This window comes from Equus caballus, chromosome 18 (assembly GCF_041296265.1).
Source record: "Equus caballus isolate H_3958 breed thoroughbred chromosome 18, TB-T2T, whole genome shotgun sequence".
NCBI classification, from domain to species: domain Eukaryota; kingdom Metazoa; phylum Chordata; class Mammalia; order Perissodactyla; family Equidae; genus Equus; species Equus caballus.
The window spans coordinates 71,964,926-71,981,035 of NC_091701.1; the positions used below are offsets into that span (position 1 = coordinate 71,964,926).

Consider the following 16,110-nt stretch of genomic DNA (forward strand, 5'->3'; position numbering starts at 1 on the left):
AATATTTAGAAGACAAAGGTTGGGTTCATTTTGTTCTCTGAACATTTCCTCATTGAAATTAACTGCTGAGTTTTTAAAATTTTACAGGGGGCAAAAGAAGCAAGAGAGGGTTGGAGGTGTCATTTGATAGGTGTAGACAGGTCAAAGATGAAGGAACAAATTAATTCATAACTCCTTCCACATATACTAGTATCAGCCATGTTTCATGTATTGGGTCCAGGGCAGTCATTTCCAGCAGCCATTACACTAGTATTTACTCCATATCTACTTTGTACCAAGTAATGTGCTAGATGCTGAAGATATTACATTGAACAAGTCACAGTACTGCTACTAAGCAATTGGTGAGTATAGGAGACATAGATTGTGGGTAGACAAGTAAACCACAAGTACAGTACCCTGCAAGCTATGTGCTACATTTGTGAGCATGTAAGAGGTAGAGCTAATCCAGAATTGGTCTGGGAAGAGAAAGGGGTGGGGAAGCTTCTTACAGTGATATCTAAACTGAATTCTGAAGGACAAGTAGGAGGTGATCAGATGAAGGAAGAGGAAATGTGCAGAAGAGAGGAAGCCCTTGAGACAAGGAGAAAAGCATAAGATTTGAGGGAGTAACAGGTCTTCCAGTATGGCTGGACCATAGAGCTCTAGAGCTGCATCATCCAGTAGAAGTATAATGTGAACACTTATGTAATTAAACATTTTTCAGTAGTCTCATTAAGTAAAAAGAACCAAGTAAAATTAATTTTAATAACACTTTATTTAGCCCAATATATTTAAAATCATATTATCTCAGCATTTAATCAATATGAAAAGTTAGACATGTTTACACTTTTTTTGTACCACGTTTGAGAAATCCAGTGTGTGAATTAGACGTACAGTAGTCTTAACTTGGACTAGCCACATTGCAAGTGCTCCACAGCCACCTGTGGCTAGTGGCTGCTACATTGGACAGTATCATTGTAGAGCAAAGTAACGAGAGAGAAATCTGCAGAGATAATATGGGAGCAGATTCAGTAGGATATTGTTTGTTGGTGAGATTGTTTAACCCAAGGGCAATGGGAGGCTTTAAAAAGTTTGTGCATGGGAGTAATCTGATCAAATTAGTGATGACTCTGGGGTTCTTCTGGTCAAACATGGCAGCTAGAACATGTGTGCTTAGTTTTGCTCCATCACTAAAACTCACAAAAATGGTATTAAGAAATAACAAAGATATATCTATAAATACAGACAAGATAATGGGCAAGAGTAACAAACCATTTTTTGGAAGACGGAAAGGGAAGGGTGAACTATTTCCTCTGGGAGCTTAGTCCCTGGAAATGGGAATAGCGGGGAGAGGGAGGCCCATTGGTGCTCCAGCACCCCAGAAACACTCAAGAATTGAAAGCAGGGGGCCCTTCTGCAAGGAGGTGAAGGGCATGCCTGGAAGCAAGAGGATATTTGGAAATCTATGTAAGGAGCAGACTCCTCGATTTCTCAGATTATGAATGTGTGTATTTAAGAGAGTTAAAGCCTGATCTTTACTGAAGTCAGTAGCAGACACTTGAGACTGATGAAATAGAGGACAAGCATAGTATTCTAAAATATAAATCCCTGGAGAAAAGCTAAAATAATTGAGGGTTTTGTTCTGGGGAGGGAGATCCCGGTGATAGACTGCTGATTTTATTCTATTTTAATTTTTTTTAATGTAGTTAAATATATGTAACAAAATGTACCATTTTAGCCATTTTTTAAGGTATAATACTCAAGCAGAGGTTTTATTGACATATTTATCAGTAGATGAAGCTGAATCCATGTATAAATTTCACTTTTTTTCCCGCTACTAAGACATCAGATAATTGAATGAATTTAATCATTGTATCTTTTATTGTGATAAAATATACATAACATAAAATTTACATTTAACCATTTTTAATTGTATAATTAAATGGCATTAAGTACATTCACAGTGCTGTGCACCCATCATCGCTTTCCAAGTTTTTTTCATCCCAAATAGAAACTCTGTACCCTTTAAACATCAACTCCCCATTCTCTCTCTTCCTCAACCTCCCATCCCCCAAGGCCCTGGTAACCTCCATTCTAGTAATTTCTGTCTCTATGAATTTGCTGATTTTAGGTGTCTCATATCAGTAGAATCATAAAATATTTTTGTCTGACTTATTTCACTTAGCATAACGTTTTCAAGATTCATTCACATTGTAACATGTATTTCTATTTGAATTTTAAAGCTAATGTCAATGTATTCCCTTGATCAAAATAGAAATTAAAACAAACAGAACTTCGCAAAGTAATGCCCATTCTATAGGTATTGACAACAAAGCTGAATCATGAGGTTAAGAAGGGTCTTTCAAGGTCACAGTTGGTAAATAGAGCTGGGGATCCAGTTTGATTCTATCTCCTTGACACTTCTCAAATCCAACCGTTTCTCTTTATCCACGGTGACTTCTCATATGATTATTGCTATAACAGCTTCCTAATTGTATTAGTTTTCTATTGCTGCTATAACACATTACCTCAAACTTGGCAGCTTAAAACAGGACAAATTCACTATCTTACAGTTCGTAGGTCAGAGGTCTGTCTGACACAGGTCTCACTGGGCTAAAACCAAGGCATCTCTCTGCAGGGCTGTGTTCCTTCTGGAGGCTCTAGGGAGGGACCCATTTCCTTGTCTTTTCCAGCTTCTAGAAGCTGCCCACATTCAATTTGTGGCTTTCTGTCTCCAGTAACATTGCATCTCTGACCATTCTTTCACAGTCACATCTCCCTCTCACTCTTTTCTGTCTCCTTCCACTTTTAGGGACCCTTGTGATTAAATTGAGCCCAGCTGGCTAATTCAGGATAATCTCCTTATCCCAAAGTCAGCTAATTAGCAACCAAATTCCACCCCCAATTTCAATTCCTTTGCCACATAAACTAACATATTCTCCGGTTCCAGGGATTAGCACGTAGACTTCTTTGGGAGGACCATTATTCTGCTCACCTAACTAATGCTGTTGTCCACTTCCTGTGTTCATGCCACTTGCCTGCTTAAAATCCTTCAGCAGCTCTTACTGCCCTCAGGGTAGCATTTGGACTCTAGGACATGGCACACAAAGGCCCTGCTTACCAGTCCTGTCTTTCTCCCAATCCCCCATGCCAGAAACACACACCGACACCATGTGTTTCACTTCCCCCAGCTGAGAATCACGCTTTCACTCACTTCATTCCTCTGCTTCGGTTGATCTGCCCCCTGCTCTTTATCTGGCGCTCTCTTAACTCATTCTTTAAGTCAGACCCGGGATGTCATGTCCTTTTGGCCGTTTTTGGCCTTTGCTGTCATAGCAACCCATACCTATCTCTAAGAGCACTTGCCACTCTGTATTGTAATTGCCTCTTTAACTACTTCGCCAACTGGACTATAAGCTACTTAAGGGCAAGAATCATATTTGTTCACACTCATATCCCAGCTACTTCACATAGTGGCTTGCACATAAAAGGAACACAAACTATTGCTTGAAGACACTTCCATCCCTCAACGCTTTTATTTGTTTCTTTTTTCCAAGGTAGACTTGCAGCGGATGCAGATTTACATAAATCTAACGTTGAAGTGTACCTTTAATTCCCTAAATGAATTTCACTTTAAATCTGCTGGGATATATTTGTCTGCACCTGACCAATTCTTCATTGATTAGCACATTAGTAGTTCATATTTACATGACTATGATCAACGTCATTAACATACACCTGATTCTGCCTAACTTTTAATACAACGTTACTGGCATAAATATCTGAACAACTATATCAAATCACCATAAAGAGCGGAAAGCTTTCAACTAAGTGTGTAACCAGATTGGATAATTAACATTCTAATTTAAGAGACTGGAATAAACATCTCCTTGGAATTGATTCAAGCTAGTCAAGCTGAAAGATAAAGCAGAAAAGAAAAACTGTTCGTGTTATAAGTATCTTGAAATGTTTTATTCTATTCTTTATTTCATTTAAAATTTCCATTGACCTGAAACACTTGCAGACTGGGAAGACACCAGTTTATGGTTCTACTGATTTTTTTAAACTACCAACTTTTGCAGAGAAAGTAACATAGATGTCCTTACAAAAATCGGGACCTGCACATAGTCTTGATGTAAAGGCAAGGTGTCATATAAGGGGTAAGAGCATAGCCTCCAGAGCCAGACTGCCTGGACTGGGGTCCTGGCTCTGCCACATGCTATATAACCACCTCAGTTTTCTTCATCTGTGAAATGGGCAAAATATCATCTACCTTCCAGGGCTGTCATAGGAATAAAATGAGTTATCATATATAAAGCACTTGAAATGGTACCTGGCACATTTTGAACCATACACCTTCATGTGTTTAGGGTGGGAAGAAAGTCTGAACATAACTGCTTAGAGAAATCATCGGATGCTGTAGATGAGATCATCAGGTGTAGTAGGTTGCTAACTGTTGGGCACTGTCAGAATTGTTGCTCACAACACATCAGGAAGTTTCTAAAACTTCTCTAAAGATGTGTGCTGGTAAGAAGAGGTCGTTTATGGGATTTTATGAAGAACACAAAAGTGGCTTATTTTAGTAAAAATAAAATATGATTTGAGCTTTACGTAGAAACAAATTCGGAAATCTCTGCAAATTACTCATGTTTTGACAATTCACTTATTGCCTTCCCTAATATTTAGAATTTTGCAGCATTCTTGCTGTCAAATTTTTAATAAATAAAGGTAAGCAATATTTGTTAAGATAAACCAAGTGTGTCTTGATTTTAAAAGAGATACTTGATTGCTTTCATAAATGTCAGTTGTGAAATGGTCTCATTATTAATTAGCTTGGAAGCCCTAGGCAAGATTTGAAATTTGCTCTCATATGATGACATTTTAAAATGAATTTTAAAAATGAGCTTATTAATTTTAACCAGTTAAACTAATGAGCCTGTTTTTAAAAATATTTACATGGTAACTTATTACAAATTCATTTCCATGTTGATAATTTTCCTTAAATTGAAGTGTAACCATCCACAAATACTCTTCAAATTTAGAATATTCATGTGGATATGTATGTTACTTTTTAAAATTCCTTTGGACTAGGAGCTAAGGTTTGTAAAGCTGATTTCTGCTTTGCCTCCAGAGTCCAAGAGATCCAAAATGGCTGCCTGTTGGCATCTAGGCCCCATCGTTGGTACAAGTGGCTGCTCACCAAACCTGTTTTTCTTCATCTTAGTATTCTGTGAGTGAACAAGGCTGGCTGGAAGCAAGATTAAGAAGCTGACAATTTGTCTAATTTTCCTTCTGTCCCTTTTACCACACTACCATTAGGAATCTAGATAATCGCGCTCCCTATTTAAAGCTTCCTCTTCAGAAAAGACCTGAAAAAATATACTCACAGGAGTATAAATAATAAAATGGTAGTAAGTTCCCCCAAGGTCAAGGTCCCTTTGGTTTTGAAGGCCCAGGAATGAAGTTCCAGATGTGGAATTCCAGGGATCGAGCACAGTAGAGTAGGTTTGGGGTGGGAAGCCTTCAGGGGACCATCACGTGGGCAAATGTGTGGTCTGCCTGCCATCCTGGCTCTAGCTCTTAGCTTCTTGCTCTGTTCATTCTTCTAAGTGGGCCTCCTCTTTCCCCTAGGCTAGATCTCATTCTTATTTTCAAAACGACTTGCCATGGCAAGTCAGAGGCTTTAAGCTTCTCCATTCCTGTCTTTCTTCCAGTGGGGATGTCTAATGCTAAAGGCCTTTGTTTGTATCGTGATGAATTGAAACTAAGGGGTCTGGCTAGTCTAATGTTAGCATCATCCAGGCAAATCATACAGAAGTTAATTTTTCCATCATGGTCGAGGAGTTGCTTGAATTGTTTTGTTTCATTTCTCCAATCTATTTTTGTTTTTGCAGACAGCCTGAAGCCCATTTTATTGCATCAGCCTACCAACCCACAATGATCTCACTTGACAGGCACATCAGTCCAATTTGTCTCTCAGCAGGGTAGGAGGGATCATCTCTCCCTGCCTTTGCGTACCCTCCTCAAAGTGGTGGGCTCTGTGGAAGAGGATGACCGTCCCACTTACATGAGTCCTGCTCTTTAGAAAGGGGTGCAAGGGCAGCTGTGATCCTCTCAGGAGAACTTCCATGCAAGCTCTCAAGGCCTGTTTATCTTAATTTTAGGAATGGCAAGTCTTTAGATGAGACAGTGGAGCCATAATTTCTCAAGGGAGCAGAAAAACACTGCCCCGTAGGCCCCACTTCCCATCCTGACCATGAGCTTGACAAGTTAGATGTCACACAGTGCCATAGGCCTCAAAGAACAGGAATGCGATGTACTTTTTACATTTCTCTCGCCTCAGATCTGGGGCTGGGGCCTCAGTTTCCAGGCTGAAAAACAGTCTCTAAAAGTGAAGAGATGGTTGTTAATTTTACTTCCCACCTCAGGGTTATATATCAATGCAATTTAGTCTTCCTTGTACTCTTGTCTCTAGGTAGAACCTTGTCTGAACTAAACTTTTTTGGCTATGTAAAAATCAAAGTTTAAACTGAACATGAATTTAAGGAGCTTTATCTTTGATTATTACTAATCTTGATTCACAGAAAGAACAACTGAGTTTGAAAGGTCTGATTTCTTAGAACCAGTCATGTTCTTTATAAATTTAATTAAAGTTTATTTTTTTCTTTAAAGATTGGCACCTGAGCTAACATCTGTTGCCAATTTTCTTTTTTTTTTCTCTTTTTCTCCCCAAAGCCCCCCAGTACATGGTTGTAGATTCTAGTTGTAGGTCCTTCTGGTTGTGCTGTGTGGGATGCCACCTCAGCACGGCCTGATGAGTGGTGCTAGGTCCGCTCCCAGGATCCCAACTGGAGAAACCCAGGCTGCTGAAGCAGAGTGCACGAACTTAACCACTCGGCCGGGGCCAGCCCCCTAACTAAAGGTTCTTAACTTTATTGTGGATGATGACATTTTCCCCTCCACTAGAGAGAAAACTAAGTTTACGACACGGACTTCCTTTAGTCAGAACCAAAAATTGAGGTATGAAGTGTGGTTCTTATTTCCTTTATTAAATGTAGCTGGTTCTTTTCTAATCCTCTGAGGCGCAGAAAAGGCCATTGGATTTATTATATCATGCCTCACAAAGGTAGATTGGTCATGTTTAAAGTTTAGATATGTGAAATAAAATCGAGACTGAAACATTTACCTACAATTCAATACTCTTTCTTCCCTCCAGGTATTGCAAATCACCTATACTGTTTTTATAATTCAGTTGAGCTTCTTTATGAATCAAATGAGGTGGCTAGAAAAAAAGTCTGACCCTTTCACATGGTTCTGTGATTCTAACCTATTAGAAATTCCTTACCTCGACACCTTCCTTGTATATTAAACATACATTATAGCAATATTTTTGCCACACTCTCCATTGTTTAACTCAGCAGGTGATTTTGAGTAAGGCTGCAAGTCATTTTCTAAGATTCCTTTTCCCAATAGGAAAAGTAGTAGACTTGTTTGCAGCTCAATCATTTGCCCTACCTAGTCATTTTGCTTTCAGTCCTGCTGTAGTCAGTGTGCATATACTTGATCATATATGAATGTTTGGGTGAGCGTATCAAAGTGGTAGGAGATATGGTCTATTTTCAAGTACCTTACGCTATAGTTTTATGCAGGGATGATATTTAAAATATGTAATAATTAGTAAAGCATAGGCACTAACCAATTAGAATGGAAGTCCTTGATATGGGTTGGGTCCTGCAGGTTTCCTTCTTAACCAAGTATTAACCCTTTAGTTCCTGAAATGTGGGAGGTCTGGGGAATCCTGAGAGAAGGGGCTGGTACACGGGTGGGAATTATGGGGGATTTTGACTCAGAGCTGCAACTATTGACCAATGTGTATGGAAGTATTTCAATATAGGATCAAAACTAAAAAGCAGTGTGGGTGTGGGTGCCCTAAAATATAAGGAATGTATGTACTATATCTTATTGATATTTCGAAGAAAGATACTGCAGGTATTTTAGAGGTGCTAGTAATAATGTGTTCAATAAAATAATTATAAGCCTTAAAATATGAGGGTAATTTGGCAGCTTTTTATGCATTGGATTCAAAAGATGTACTATATTCATTTTATGAAATCTAAGGTACTTTAGTTCTGATTTTATGAAATCTAAGGACCTTAGAATAAGTTTAGACTAATTCACTTAACTCATCCATGAATCGGAGGACTATGGTCACTGTCTCCCACAGTTAGTGACAATGGTGAGCCTTGAAGCTAGGACTCAGGCTTCACCTCTTTCTTCTACACCTCAGGACTTCTCCCTTTGCCTAAGAGCAGCTATGGAAACAGCAGGAGTGAGGTCAGGGGATTGGCTCTTCCAAACAACAAAAAAAGGGATATGAAAAGCTTGGTATCCTGGCATTCACTAAGCACCTAAAATATGTTCTTGCAGAAATAAAAAACAAACGCAAGGAGCTAGCCAATGGCATTAGCACTTAAGTTCTCCAGCTCCCCTAAGGCACCCTGGGGTTTGCCAGTTTGGATCCCTGGCCTGGACCTACACACCACTCATCGAGCCATGTTGTGGCAGCATCCCACATACAAAATAGAAGAAGACTGACACAGATGTTAGCTCAGGGACAATCTTCCTCACCAAAAACAACAACAACAAAAAAACCAAAAGCAAAACAACTTCCTTCATGAAGGTAAATATGCAGAACAGGGGGAATATGTAACCATACCAACTGGGTTTGGATCCCAACTCTCCTCCCTACCTGTTCTGTGATCTAAGGCAAGTTACTTAACTTCCTATGCCTCAGTTTCCTGGGGTAGGATAATAAGGCCTACATCACTGTGTGAGGATGATATTAATATATATGTAAAGCACTTAGGAAGTACCTGACACACAGCAAAGTTTGCTATTACTATTGATCCTAGTTTTATGCACACTGCTAGATATCAATAAGGCACCCACCCCCACAACACACCCTATTAAGTAGATTCTGGGGGGACACAGAAACAGGCCCACCCGACAGTACAGATGAGCCACAACATGGACATTAAGTGAGTGCCAGGAAGCAGAGTAATGAAGCAAAGAGGTGTCCAGAGCCACCCTGTACAAAAAGTATGGGTTGTGAATTGCTTCGTAAGAGGGGAGGAGACAATTTAGGCGGCAGGTGTGCTGTAAAGGAATGGGAACAAGAATAAGCGCGACGTAGGCAGGAGTCCATGGAATCCCTTGGCTGGATTGGGAGTTTTGGCTGTTGGGTGTTAAGGAATAATCAATGAATGAAGCAGTAGGAGGTGCTGGAAAACCTTGGAAAGTTTCCAAAAGCCTCAAGAATTCCTCTAAACGCGTGACATGCTTTTTGGACTCAACTTTTTCTTTTAGGCTTGGAAGGCTCACAGGAATCGCGCTTTAGAATAAATGGGGCCGCCTTAGAATAAATGGGGCCGGGGCGGGGGGCGGGGGGTGGGGGGGGGGTGTGAGAGACTATGCAAAAGACCTCGCACTTAGCTCTAAATAAATATCAGTTCCCTTTTTGCTCTATGAGTCTGAAGGTTTACTTTAACAAAGCCGAGGGGTTAAGTTAATGTAGAGAGTTTAACTCGTGTACATATAAACATCCTGACTTACCAATTTGAAACCTCCTGGCTAAAGCAAAAGACCTTCCATTACTCATCCGCCTTCCCAGGGCCGCAGCAACTGACTAGCAAAGCCGGGAGGGAAGGCGACCGGGTAAAGGGAGCTGCACGCATGCGTTAGAAGCCGCCCAACTCCCCCGCGGCGTCCTTTCTTGGAACAAAACTAGCGCCGAGCCTCGGAGCTCCGCAATTTGCGTAGACTCGAATTTCCTATTACCCCGACTGCCTGTGTGAAACCCGTGAGTGGTGCAGTTCCCCTACGCAAGTTACGTTATCCGAAGTGAATGGCTGGGTGGTGCTATACGCCCAGAGCGTAGCACCCATAGGCGGACGGGGTGCGGCTGCGCAGGGACCTGAGAGGGCCTTGTACGCCGCTAGCGTAGTGTGGTGTCTGACGTGCGGGCCTCCGCGACGCAGTTAGCGCAGCCGGCTTTGGTGAATACACGATTTGGTGCAGCCGGGGTTTGGTACCGAGCGGAGAGGAGATGCACACGGCACTCGAGTGTGAGGTAACTATAAAACCCCGATTTGTTTACATTCCCTCCCCCAGAACCGGCCCCGTGCGCGGCGGAGCCTGCGAGTCCCGGGACGGCGGGGGGGTGGAAAGGGAGACAAGTACCGGGAGTCGGGGCTCGGTCCTTCCCGGCTCCGGGCGCTGCGCTGCCCGCGCTGCTGCAGGCGGCGGCGGCGGCGGCGAGTCGGAGCGGAGCGCGTGGTGGGCTGCGCGTGGGCGCCGCGGCTCCTCGTGTGCGCTCCGGGCTGCCGCGGGCTGGCCAGCCGGCAGCCTCCGCCCCGCGTGCGGGGCCCGGCGCCCGCCTCCGCCGCCTGCCGAGGCCGGGGCGCCGCGCGGGGAGCGGGGGAGCGAGCGCCGGGCGGGCGGCGGCGGTTGGGGGGCTGCGCGCGGGCGGCCCGGGGGCTGAGGGCCGCGTCGCCGCGGAGGCGGGGACCCTGGGGCCGGAGGGTGGGAGGATCCGCGGTCGGGTCTGGAGGAGCGGCGGCGCGGAGCCCCCGGGTTCTCCCGCTGCCGCCCTCCTCTGCCGTCTCCCGCGGGCTCGGGCAGCCCGGGATGCAGCCTTGTGCTGTTCCGGCCCCGGGAGCCTAACGGCCGGCGCCGCCTCCGCTCCCGCCGTCCTGGGCCTCGTGGGGCTGCTTGTCTCCCCGCCCAACCGAAAAGCGCAGGCGGGGGAGTAGCACGCCAGCCTCCTGGGGTCCCCGGGGCGGCGGCCGGAGGGGCTGGGAGGTGCCCGCACCGCAGCCGGGCTTTGTTCTGAACGCCGTCGGCCGGGGGCGGCGGGGCCCGGCTGCGGAGGGCCGGGGGAACCTCCGCGCCTCTCTTCGCTCCCCGGGCCTGGGTGGCTGCCGTACCCCCGGCTGCTCCCCCGGGACCCCCGGCCCGGCTGCGGGGGCGGCGCGGGTGCGCGCGCCGTGACGTCGGAGGGCTTCCTGTGCTGCCGTGGGCGTGCTCACGTGGGAGCCTGGCCCGGGGCCGTCTTTGCGGGCCAGCACGAGGGCATCGCGCGGAGCCGCGGGCCGCGCTGGGGACGGTCGTGCGCTCAAGCCCCTGTTCAAGTGAAAGAGAGTGACATTAAAGCACATAATTCCAAAAAAAAAAAAAAAAAAATGATGGTAGGTTCTACTGTCTGTCTCTTTTAACGTTTCATGTAAACGTTTCATGTAACGTTTCACGTAACGTTTCACGTCTTTTACGCCTTTGAGTGTCATGGTTTTATCTTGGAACTGAGTCATTGTTGATGGAGCAACACTCGCATGTGACGGGTTTGCGTTTTGTCTTTTGTTTTTGGATGCGTGTCTCGATTCTACATAAGAACGAGCAACTAATATACAGGAAGAGCTGGAGATAGAGAATGTAGTTGATTGTACTAGTGCAGTTGAAAGCCTTAAGCCAAGATTTGTGTAGTACTGTTTTATATTAGGACTTCCTGTTCTACAAATTTTGAGTACCTTATGAATCAGTACCTTGTTCTAACCCTTGGAGGTCCGCACCAGACAACCCACATGCCTACACGTGCTGAATATTCTGGTAGGGAGAGAGAGACACAGACACTATCAGTGATGTACTGGTGGGACTTTAATTTTTTGTGTGTGGTGAGCCTCAGAATGATGATTCTAAATGTGTGAAATACATAGAATTACAACAGACACTAATTATATTGAAATATAATTGTCAAAAATATTAAATGTTTATGATAGAGTAATCCATGCTTTGGTAGAGCATTAAATATCAAGAGTAGTGGCAGGTCTAATAATGGCTAATTTCAAACTAGTGAGCACTGTAAATAACCTTTAAAGAAAGGAATTTGAATGATTTCTAATTACATCAGGTACTGCATATTATTGTGATTTTTGCTTACATTCGTAACTGAAGGAATAACTAAATAGAGATTATAGCTAAGGTGTATCTTTCTTCCCTCTCCAAATTCACCGACCTTCTGAATTCTGTAGAGTCCCCTGAGTAAGAACGCCTGTGCAAGAATGACTTTGGTGCTACTTTAAAAGAAGTGGTAGGGAAGATTTCTCTCATGGGGTGACATCAATAATATATTGCACAATAACCTGCACTTGTTCTTCCTGTTACCAATTTCTATTCCACTAACGTAGTTTAAAAGCTAACACTGCTCTTGCCCTTTGTTGAGCACCTGATATGAAGTACTTTGAGGAGGCCTCCAGTTTAGTGTGCAAGCACTACTCTAGGGCTTTTTTTTTTTTTTTTAACTGACTTATGGAGAATGTAGGATATAGGTATTATAGCTAGGGCAATTATTCAACAATGGGAATTTTTTATTATTGAGGTCACATTGGTTTATAACTATATAAATCTCAGGTGTACAGCGTATTTTTGACTGCTGTGTAGATAGCATCGTGTTCACCACCCAAAGTCTAATTGCCATCTGTCTCCATATACATCTGCCCCTTTACCCCTTTAGGGAGTGCTTTTAATAAAAAGAGTTTACCTTGCTGCTGTTCTGTCCCCCCACCTCTCCTCTACCCCTAGTATTGGAAAGAATTGAGGGCTTAGGAGTGAGACTTAAGGTGCAAAACCAGGACTCATTATTACCTAGTTTGGGCACCCTGAGCAAGTTGCTTTATCTTAATCTTTTATCTGTGACTTGAAGTCCTAGGAAACTTTACCTCATGGCTTTATTGTGACCATTGAATGAACCAAAGGGCTACAGGTACTTAATTCATTTTACCTTTTCTACACACAGACGTTTCAATTTTTCATCAGTGGTTGAGGGACTGCTTTCTGTCTCTTCTTTCCCCCTGGTTGTTGATCACCCCCAGAATGAGGGTTAATGGTGTCTACTGGGCCTTTGCTCAGATTATCCTGTTGTTCTGTTACTCATATGTAATAAACCGTAGAATTTTTTCTGCCTCTCTTGCATTTTCTAACTCTTAATAATTATAATGTACATCTTGTTTTCCATGCCAGACTAAGTTTCTTGAGCAGGACATATTCCACAGCTTTTTGTCACATAATGCTCATAACACATTTTCAATGAATGTGCAAAGCTTGGTGGTTAAGCTCCTTAATCAAGTTTAAAATGTTAATTGAGTGAAACAAAACTTAAATTTAGCATCAACCCAAGGAAATACTTTGGATAGAAATGCCAGCCCTTGTCTGTGCAGTGCGTACTTCAAAAATGGAAATGCCATGGGTTTTGTTTTATATCAAAAGGACATGATCACTAGTGCGTTTTAAACTGTTCACAATAGCAAAAGAAGGTACACAGTAGAAAGTGGAAAAGAAGTGTAGGCAGTCAAAACAGAAAGCTAGATTTTTCTCTTTATAACAGAAGTTTTATAACCCTATAAAGTCATCTTTCATTAGAAGTGTAATTCTCATTCAAAATATACTAACTTTAGCTTAGAGTTTACGGGTGGAGGCGTGCTCAGTCTGTCCTGACGGTTTGATGCTGCCCCCTAGTGTTTGAATCCCCTGGAAGTTTCCTTGAGTTTAGCTTCACCTTCCCTTCCCCTTTTCCTGAAACAAGATCTATTTAAATGACAGATTCTTTACTGCTACAGATCTGGTCTACCCTGGGATTTCCGCCAGCTGGTTAGCTGGCGTGGACATAGTCATTTTGAATTGGTTGACTTCGATTGTTTTAAGCCCCTAGTTTTCCCAATCGCGAGTGAGTGTTAGGTGGAGATAGAACTGTGTAACAGCGGGTTTCCTTGCAAGAGTATATGTGGGATTTTTCAAAACAGGAAGAGGGATATGTGTTAAAAGTGTATCTTTGTAGTTGGCTTTGTATGTGAATAACAGCAATTCATTTAATCTGGGCTTCTCTTTGTTTTAAAGAGTGATAGAAAATTTGTTTTCTGGCTTAATTTACTTCCATGTAACTTTATTGCCTCAACTGTACTGAAAATAAAATTTGAAAATGTTAAAATCGCATGGTGAGCTTTTTTTAAGTTCAAGTTTATTTCAAACTATGACTTTTTCTTAAAGACTGGCACCCGAGCTAACAATTGTTGCCAATCTTTTTCTTTTTCTGCTTTTTCTCCCCAAATCCCCCCAGTACACAGTTACATATTTTTTAGTTATGGGTCCTTCTAGCTGTGGCATGTGGGACGCCGCCTCACATGGCCTGATGAGCACCATGTCCACGCCCAGGATGTGAACTAGCGAAACCCTGGGCCGCCAGAGTGGAGCGCTCGAACTTAACCACTCGGCCACGGGGCTGGCCCCTCAACTATGACTTTTATAGAATGACTTTGGAAAGTAGCCTCAGGGAGCTTTAATAACCACAAGATTTCCTGTTGTCATTTACGTAAACTCTGAGGTTTCAAATTATACCAGTTATCAATATTCCAAACAACTTTTTTCCTTTTCGTTCTTTTCTGTTCATAAATTCTGTGAGTGGGCTACACAATGACTTTTAGGTTTTTCCAAAATAAATAACATTCTCAATAAAAATTTACCACAATCTGAATGTTCAAAAATATGTTCAGTAACTATGTAGGCAATTTACAACTGACAATGTACAATTTTAAATAACAATAGCATATTATTTTCAGCTGCTTATGAGATACACTTAATGTTCAGCCATGTTAAAACAGAACACAGTAATTTATTGTCTTATCACGTAAGTAACTGTCAAATTCTATTTTTCTATTCTATCAGAACAAGTTTGCACGTTCCGCTTTGCGGCAGCCCGGGGTTCACTGGTTCGGATCCCGGGTGTGGACATGGCACTGCTTGGCATGCCATGCTGTGATAGGCATCCCACGTATAAAGTAGAGGAAGATGGGCACGATGTTAGCTCAGGGCCAGGCTTCCTCAGCAAAAAAGAGGTGGATTGGCAGTAGTTAGCTCAGGGCTAATCTTCCTCAAAAAAAAAAAAAAAAAAAAACAAGGGTTATTTTGGTTGCTACATATAAGGATTGGATATTTAATAGATTTTCCTTTTTTTTAAGATTTTATTTTTTTCCTCTTTCACCCTAAAGCCTCCTGGCACATAGTTGTATATTCTTCGTTGTGGGTCCTTCCAGTTGTGGCATGTGGGACGCTGCCTCAGTGTGGCCTGATGAGCAGTGCCATGTCCGCGCCCAGGATTCGAACCAACGAAACACTGGGCTGGCTGCAGTGGAGCGCGCGACCTTAACCACTCGGCCACGGGGCCAGCCCCTAAAAGATTTTTAATAGTAAATTTTTCATGGTAAAAGATCTTAGACTGAGGTAGTGGTCCTGGTGACAGTTTTGTAAGGATAAGGATAAAATATAAAATTTTATTCAAGTAGTGTTTATTTTCACTAAGAGTGAGTGGTAGATGATTTTATTACCTAATTTTATATTTTAAAATTACTCATTATATTGTTGATATTTTACTGCTTAAAGAGAGGGAGGTATCAGATAGTGCTTACCCTGCTATTAACATTTCTAGCAGCCATGTTTACCCTATGTGCCCTACTTTTGAGGACCATCCATTCCATTTAGAAGAGGTTTTTGGGGATTAGAAAGGTGAATCAGAATGTTGTAGGAATTATCCTTATCTTATTAATATAGTAAGATTATGTACTTTCGTAAGACCAGAAGTAGTGTTGTTGTAAGAATGACTGAGCTATATATGAAAAAGTTATTTTTAATCCTCTAGTAATTATCTAAGACTTGTCAGTCAGTGATCATTTTAGTTTTTAGATTTATTTTCATTCATATAGGAAGTAGAACATCTAAGTCGCTGTCAGTTCTTGTAACAAGATCACAAAGATAGACATCCCACTCTATTACTTTAATGTCTGAATAAAAAGAAACCAATTCAGGTGTGTCCTCACACCTCTAAACTTTTTTCTGAATTCACTTTATATATTCTTCGAATTTTTTAGTTTTAAAATAATGGTTTCTGGGGCTGGCCCTGTGGCCGAGTGGTTAAGTTCGCGCGCTCTGCTGCAGACGGCCTGGTGTTTTGTGGGTTCGAATCCTGGGCGTGGACCTGGCACTGCTCATGAAACCACGCTGAGGCAGCGTCCCACATGCCACAACTAGAAG

General features: G+C 42.5%; 1 protein-coding gene across 9 annotated transcripts in view; it reads left to right on the top strand.

Annotated features, from left to right (window-relative positions):
* SLC39A10 (solute carrier family 39 member 10) overlaps positions 1-16,110 on the top strand; it is a 123,680-nt gene that overhangs the window by 53,745 nt on the left and 53,825 nt on the right. The window contains exon 1 of one of the 9 annotated variants that reach the window (XM_023622251.2): positions 9,739-10,108. The exons of 5 other annotated variants lie outside the window; for them this stretch is intronic. The gene's annotated coding sequence lies outside the window, so the exon portion shown is untranslated. Of the gene's footprint in view, positions 1-9,738; positions 10,109-11,017; positions 11,226-16,110 lie in introns of those variants that run through there. 3 more of the 9 variants (XM_070242076.1, XM_070242082.1, XM_070242077.1) reach the window with 3 other exon arrangements.